Genomic DNA, 7,929 nt, shown 5'->3' with positions numbered 1-7,929 from the left:
AAAAATATTTATTTATTTATTATGTATACAATATTCTATCTGTGTGCATGTCTGCAGACCAGAAGAGGGCACCAGACCTCATTACAGATGGTTGTGAGCTACCTTGTGGTTGTCGGGAATTGAACTCAGGACCTTTGAAAGAGCAGGCAATGCTCTTAACCACTGAGCCATCTCTCCAGCCCTAAATATGATTTTTAAAGTTAGGAAAAATCTATGTTGGAAGAGAGCAAGGAGGAGTATATGGGAGGGTTTGAAGGGAGGGAAGGAAAGAAAAGTGATGTAATTACATAATAATCTCAAAAAAGTAAAAGAGATCATTTTTTTAAAAAGGAAAAACTTTATTAAAATAAATAAAAGCTTTTTTTTTCAGTGAAACTGTCTCATCCTGAAATCTGTATGGGTCAAATAAAACCCTGAGTGTTTATGACCAGGAAAAGGAAGTTTATCCTGTGGTGGAGATTTTCTTCAAGCCAATGAAGAAAAAAAAAATCAGGTCTTTAACTTTACACTAGAACCTAAAATTCATCTTAGACCATGCAAGCTGAACAACAGCCGCCAAGTGGGTTTCTAAAGCTGGGGGCAGCGGCAGGAGCACACTGCAGAAATTCTCACCCGCGGGCCACTGGATGGGATTTTAAACGGGTAGGTTTGAAATGCAGATTATACTTCCACAAAGCTGCTAAAGGTTAAAGGCAGATCACAGTAATGTGTATTCTCAGATAACTAATGAGATAAAGTTCCAGAATAGTCAGGGCTACACAGAGAAGCTCTGTCTCAAAAAAACAAACAAACCACCAAATAAACAAAAAAGTTAAAAGCATTTAATGGTAGCAACAAGTGTAAGATAATAAGATAACCCTCTTATGATTTGGGGAAAGAAAAGTCTTAAGTATAAAATCCAGAACCATGGCTGGAAGACCTCAACAGGATAACTTCCTATACAAGAAAGCGTTAACAGCTGTAGAAGGCACATGGCATTCTGGGAGTTAACTTAGAATTTATGAAAAACTTCTTATCCTGTTTGCCTCAAGTCCTCCACCCCAGGTGGTGTCTGAGCCACTGACTTTCTCATCCCCTTCCTTCCCATCAAAGGCTTCTGCTCTTGTTACCTGCCTTCGTCTTGACATAATTCATCGCTCCATCTTCAGTTAGAGGTATTTGTGATCTGTTTTGTACTTTGCCACACCCATCTCCAGTACCCAGGACAGTGCCTGGAACCCTCGGCAATAAAGTTTTTTGATACAATCAATCGATCACTCATCTGATAAAGCTACTCCTGCAAAATCAAACAGCACAGTAGAAAGAGGGGTTGGGGCAGCTGGTGAGATGACCCAGGGGCAAAGGCACCTCCTACCAACTCTGAGGACCTGAGTTCAATCCCCAGAACCCAAATGATTGAGGCAAAGAAGCCATTCCTGAAAGCTGACCTCAGAACTCCACCCCAGTGCCATGACATCCTTGCCTGTGCATGTGCTCACGTGTATATGCACACGCAGACACAAAAAGGGAGGGGGGAATAAATGTTTTCTTGAAGGTAATAGATGACCAGGAATAGGCGATTCATAGGGGAAAGATGGCAAATACATGTAGAAAAGCACATAAGTCTCTTCGTTTTCCCCAGAGTGGATTGCTGATGGTGAGGTCTGCTGGGCCTTTCCAGAAAACCATTTTTTATCCATACGAAGTGAGTTAAAAGTGGATTTCTTTTGACTCAGTAATACTCCTTTAGAATGACGCTGAATAACACTCTGGCTAGTATAATTCTAGAAGCTATAGCCAGAGCAATTGGTTTAAATAAAAACAAAACAAACAAACAAACAAAAAAACAGCCAAGTTGGAAAGAAACAAAATCATCTCTATTTCCTGATGACATCATCCCATATGTAGGAAGCTGAAGCTTTCCACACACAAACAGAATCAATGAACAACTTTGGCGAAGTTTGCACAATACAAAAACCACACATAAAAAGCAGAGCGAATGGTGCTGGAGAAGGAGTCTTGGCTACTAAAGTGGAAGCTGTTCTTACAGAAAATCTGTGTTTGTTCCCAGCTCGCTCCCAGCTCGCTCCAGCTCCAGGGGGACTTGACGCCCTCTTCTGGACTCCACAGGCACCTGCACTCACATGAGCATGCCCCTTGAATACACAAATTTATGTATCTGTCTTTTTGTTTTGTTTTGTTTTTTGAAGCAGGGTTTCTCTTTGTTCAAGGCCCAGGCTGGCCTCCAACTCACAAAGATCCTCCTGCTTCTGCCTTCCTACTGCTGGGATTAAAGTGCCACCACCACAAATTCATTTAAAAATAATAAAGATAAATCTTTTTTTAGAACCTTCACCTCGAATTCAGTCCTTAAGGACTCCATATGACTAGGAATTAAGAAGAAAGGTCCAGAAATCTGTTTGACAGCAGAGTGCACTTCGTCTCTTTCCTGTTGGCCTCTCCAATGGAGACCAGCTGCTTCTGACCACCAGAGGGAGCAGCGTCCTTCTGTCAAGGGGCCTGCTGATGTTGATTTGGGTCAACACTGAATAATAAAATAAAATAAAGCAAAACGGAAACTCTCAGTTGACTAATTTTTTGGAGTAATCCCAGTAGTGTAACCACATAATGGCTGTTATTCCCAGAATTAACTACCAAGATCATCTCAATTAGGCCTACAGATTTTTCTAGGGCAATTTTTTAATCATGGAGAAGTCATAATCAAAGAAAATTACATTATTATATTTAGGCCATAGTGAGAACTGATCATGTAATCATTTGTCATCTTGGGATGTCATTTTGGACACTATTTTCTATTTTGTTTCTAATGTACTCAAAGATTTGGGCGTTTTATTTATTTATTTTTAGTCTCTCTCTCTCTCTCTCTCTCTCTCTCTCTCTCTCTCTCTCTCTCTCTCTCTCTGTGTGTGTGTGTGTGTGTGTGTGTGTGTGTGTGTGTGTGTAGAGATCAGAAGACAATTGGTGGGGGGGGGGACCTGTCCTCTTCTTTCACCTATGGGTTCTGGGTACTGAACTCAGGCCCACGATTGGCGACAAGCGCCTTTGCCAGCAGAGCCATCCACTGGCCCAGTGATTTGTTGTTTTAAACATTTACCCTATGGGCCAGGCACTGTCGTTATCCCAGACACTAGGGATGCTTTGCTAAGTCAGCAAAGGTCCCGGCTCTCATAGGCTAACGCTCATCTGAGACCCACCCTTTAATCAGCCGCTTACCGTTGGTCAAGCACTTTGTTCTCATGCCCTTTCACTTCCTTCCCTCAGCTTTTTTGGAAAAAAAAATTTCAAATCTATAGAAAGGTTAAAAAATAATATTATGAGCACCCTTTTTTGCTTATACTCGCCCATTATTAATATTATGTTATAGCATATGTATTGTAGGAAACATATATCCTTCTACATATACAGAGATATATAACATACATGATACGTATCTTCATATATTCTTCTAGGCACATTAATATTTATAGAGAAAGTTAATTTTGCTTCTCCTTCTACTTTATTTTATTTTGCATGTGCATGCACATGAGCCTGGGCAGGTACGTGCCACGGTTTCTGTGTGGAGGTCAAAAGGATTGCTCGGTTCTCTCCTTCTACCATGTGAACCCTGGAGACCAGACTCATGCCACCAGACTTAGCGGCAGCTCCTTTCCCACTGGGCCATCTTGTTGGCCCAAACCATTTACTTTTTGCTAAGCCATTTAAAGGATATTTTAGGTGCTATAAGATTTCACCTCGATGTTTCGGTTTTGTTTTTTCTTCAGAACAAAGACATGTTCCAATAACCATGAAACCATCATATTAAAAAAAATTAATGTGGATACACATCTATAATTCCAAGACTCAAAGGGCTAAGGCAGAGCTACACAGTGAAATCCATTTTAAAAACCAACAATATAAAAAACAAACTACCTAGTGGAGGAACGGTGGAGCCACGGGACTGCATGTAAGGTAAAGTCCGAGCTCACTTCTAGGTTTTGAAACCTCACCAGTCCCTGAGTTTGAAAACCCACCAACCCCTGAGTTCAAAAAATTTACCAATCCCTGGGTTCACACCAAGCTCTGGACTTGAAATTCCACTAATCTCCACCCTAAAATCCTTCACCCTGGAAGACACCACTCCCAAGAAACCCTATACAACAGGCCTGCTTCCAGCTCAGGCTCCTGGTGCTTCTCACTGAGCAGAGCCAACCAGCCAGCCTTTGTGTCTTTCCCAGTGAATCCCTTGAGTGAGGTTTGTGGGGCAGTGCGACTTTGTGTATTCCTTGGCTTCTGACTGCCATGATACCTTTTCCCTCAGAGCTGTGGCACTTACACTGGGACCACATATGATGGGGACTGAGAAGCTCCAGGCAGGAAATTTGGCTTGATTGATAAGACCTGTGGGAGCTTCTGATAAGGAGATTCACATATCAAAACCCACTGAGATCTACCACGTTGAGACTGCAGGGGAACTGAGCTACGGCTGGAATCTGCCATCCCCAAAGTCATCTTTCTGCCCTATGAATTGCCCACGCCCCCTGTGCCGCGGGTGCACAAAATCTCCACGAGGGTCCTTTACTGTCCTGGTTAAAGAGCTATCCATTTCTGGGGCTGCCTATTGCTTTCTTTTATTCTCAGATCACTTTCATCAATCCTACCTAACATTTGGGAACTGCTGGCTTATATACAAAAATGTTTGCTCTTTTCCTATCTTCTTTTGAAAATATATTTACTTATTTATTATGTATACAGTGTTCTGCCTGCTTGTATGCCTGCAGGCCAGAGGAGGGCACCAGATCTCACTACAGATGACTATGAATCACCATGTGGTTGCTGCGAATTGAACTCAGGACCTCTGGAAGAGCAGGCAATGCTCTCAACCTCTGAGCCCATCTCTCTGGCTCCCAAGTCATCTCTCCAGCCCCCCTCTTTTCCTATCTTTATTCCACAATTTCATACATGTCTATAAAGACTTTTAGTCTTTTTTCACCCTCTGTTCCTCTCTCGTCCTGTTGGGAACTATTCCTTTACACTGTGAAGATGTCTCACTGTGATTGGTTTAATAAAGAGCTGAATGGCCAATAGCTAGACAGGAAGAAGTTAGGCAGGACTTCTGGAGATGAGAGGTCCAGGGGAAGAAGAAAGGAGGAGTCACTAGCTGGATACAAAGGAGGACACGTAAGAGGAGAGGTAAAAGCCACGAGCCCTGTAACAGCACATAGGTTAAGAGAAATGGGTTAAGTTTTAGGAGTTAGTCAGAAACAAGCCTAAGCTAAGGCTGAGCTTTCAAAATTAATAAGAAGTCTCAATATTACTATCTGGGAGCTGTCAATACAGAGAAAGACTCGCTACATCAGCCCCTTACTCTAATGAAAACTTCTTTCTTGCCTGGGAGTCCCGCTCCTATTCCCATGTCTTCTCTTTGTGTGTGGCCCATTGAGTTTAATTAGCGTTGCTTGCAATGTGTTCACGGGAGGTATTTGCCAGCACATGGGCAATATATCAATACCCACACCATGGAATAGAGTATAAAGGGCCCTGTGTGTCTGGCTTCTAGCTAGCAGAAATTTTCAAGGCTCATCTATGTTGTAGCATTTGTCCAAGCTCCACTCCACCTTGGGGTGGACTTGGCAGTCCCCATCACATTGTTCTGAGCCTCTGCCATCTCTGTGCAACCTGTTGTCTTCATTGCTTCTTTCTTCACGTCACCCATGTTAACAGAAGCAGGCAAGAAAATCTATAATATGGGAAAGTTACAAGACAACTCCATCTCTTCAGCAAATTGCAATTATGGGATTTTTTTTTCTGTCTAAGGTAGTTAGCTCAACAAGGGCACTTATTGCCTGGACAGCCCTTTCCCCTTTGCTCTGATTAGCCAACTGTGTCAGATTGTGAAATTGAGTTCTCGCCAGTGGTATGAGACACAGTCACTACCTGTGTTAGGGATAAAAGACAGATGCCATCTTGGCCAGCATGTTTCCTAGCCCTGTTTGGGTTCTGGTGCACCTTTCTTTGCAAAAAGAAATTGGCAAACATTTGTTTTGTTTGCGTATTCCTTTGGGGACACTCAGATTATTCTTTCCCCACAAAACAAAAATAAAAGATCAGGGGGTGGAGTAGTGGCTGGAGAGATGCCTCAGCAGTTGAGAGCGCTGACTGCTCTTGCAGAGGACCCGTATTCAATTCCCAGCACTCACACGGTGGCTAACAACCTTCATAACTCCAGTTCTCGGGGATCCGATGCCCTCTTCCGGCCACTGGGGATGCCAAGCACATACGTGGTGCACAGACACACACGCATGCAAAACGTCCATCCACATAAAGATAACTAAAGATGAGTGGACAGAGGGAAAGGGGAAAGAGTGCAGCAGAGGGAGGGAAGGATAAAGACTTGCGCATCAGATAAGACTGCAGAGAGATGTCGTCTAATTAACAAATATACGAGCTCCGCTCAGATTCTGTCTCAATAAAATACAAATTTATACCTCAAGAGAGAGTTTTAAACATGAATGACATTTGAAGGTCTTAAGGAATAGTTGCTCATTTTTGTAGTTATGCCTTGGTTACGAGTTCTGCATTACTATTTTGAGACAGGAGCTCACTATGTAGATCAGGATAGCCTAAAACTCATGACATCCCTGCCTCCGTCTCCTGAATGCTGGGACTATATTCATGCCTGCCATGTTCACCTTCTGAGAGACTTTCATTTTGGATTCTATATAATATTTTATGGAAATAAACAAGGTTGTTTTGAGCCTAGCATCTTTTTAACTTTTATTTTTTATCCACTCACTCATTCCTTCATTCGTGTGTGTGTGTGTGTGTGTGTGTGTGTGTGTGTGTGGTGTCTGTGGAAGCTGAGGAGGTGTCTCACCAAATCTGGAACAAGGCAGTCAGCAAGCCCAAGGGAACGTCCTGTCTCCACTCCCTGGTGCTGGGGTAGAGGGTGTGTGTGTGTGTGTGTGTGTGTGTGTCCACACCCAGATTTTATGAGTGCTGGGATCAGAACCCAGGTCCTCATGCTTGTGCTGCCGAGTGTTCTTACCCACTGAGCCATTTCTCCAGCCCCAAGTCTACCATTTTCCAAGCTAAATTTTGTTGCAGTTGAGTGAAAAGCACATGAGGGATCGCCATTTTTTCTGTTTTTCCTGATGTAAAAATTTCCTTCTAGCAGAAGACCCTCCCAGGCCACCCTCCCTGACTACCCTAGCAGATGGCCCTCCCTAAAGGTTGCTTGGTTCTCCCCATTGCCAACAATCTTTCATCTTCTTTCCTTTCCTTCTCTTCTTGTGTGTCAAAGTGTGTTACCTCCAGAGCCTGACAGCAGATGTCCTCAACTGTGAGAACCTCACTTTTCGAGACAGGACCTCTCGCTGAACCCGAATCTCACCAATTCAGCAAGACTGGCTGACTGCTGAGCTCAGGGATCCACCTGCCTCTTCTCTCACCCCCCGAACTCCAATACTCTGACTACAGATACTCCTGGGCCTGGTCTTCCTGTAAGTGCTGGGGATCTGAACTCATTACCAACCGAACTGGCCTCCAGCATCCACTCCGACCCTGATCCTCACAGAACCTAGGCCACTGTCACTTCATACACTCACTAGTGTGTTTTTCTCTACCAGAATCTGTTCCAACGATAACAAAACCTGTTTTCTTTGTTTGCTGCTACTCTCTGGGGTTATGGCTGGCACCCAAAGGTGCTTAATAAACCTCTATTGCCTGGAAGGAGAGATGTATAGAGGGGACAGCTAAAAGGTCAAAGCACATGCTGGGAAAGCCAACCAAGAAATACCGGCATCTTCACCTTCCCCAGAGGTGCCAGAAAAGGAAGAGAGATTCAACTTTTCGCCCTGGGGGCTGTGGAACCGGCCACCTTGGAGGCCACCTTGGTGTTTAGCTGTTTATTCCAACTGGCTGAAAAAAATAAACTAGATTCATGATCGTTTA

This window comes from Alexandromys fortis, unplaced genomic scaffold (assembly GCF_014885135.2).
Source record: "Alexandromys fortis isolate MF-2015 unplaced genomic scaffold, M_Fortis_MF-2015_v1.1 scaffold_27, whole genome shotgun sequence".
NCBI lineage: Eukaryota > Metazoa > Chordata > Mammalia > Rodentia > Cricetidae > Alexandromys > Alexandromys fortis.
Note: the sequence above shows the minus strand (reverse complement) of the source record.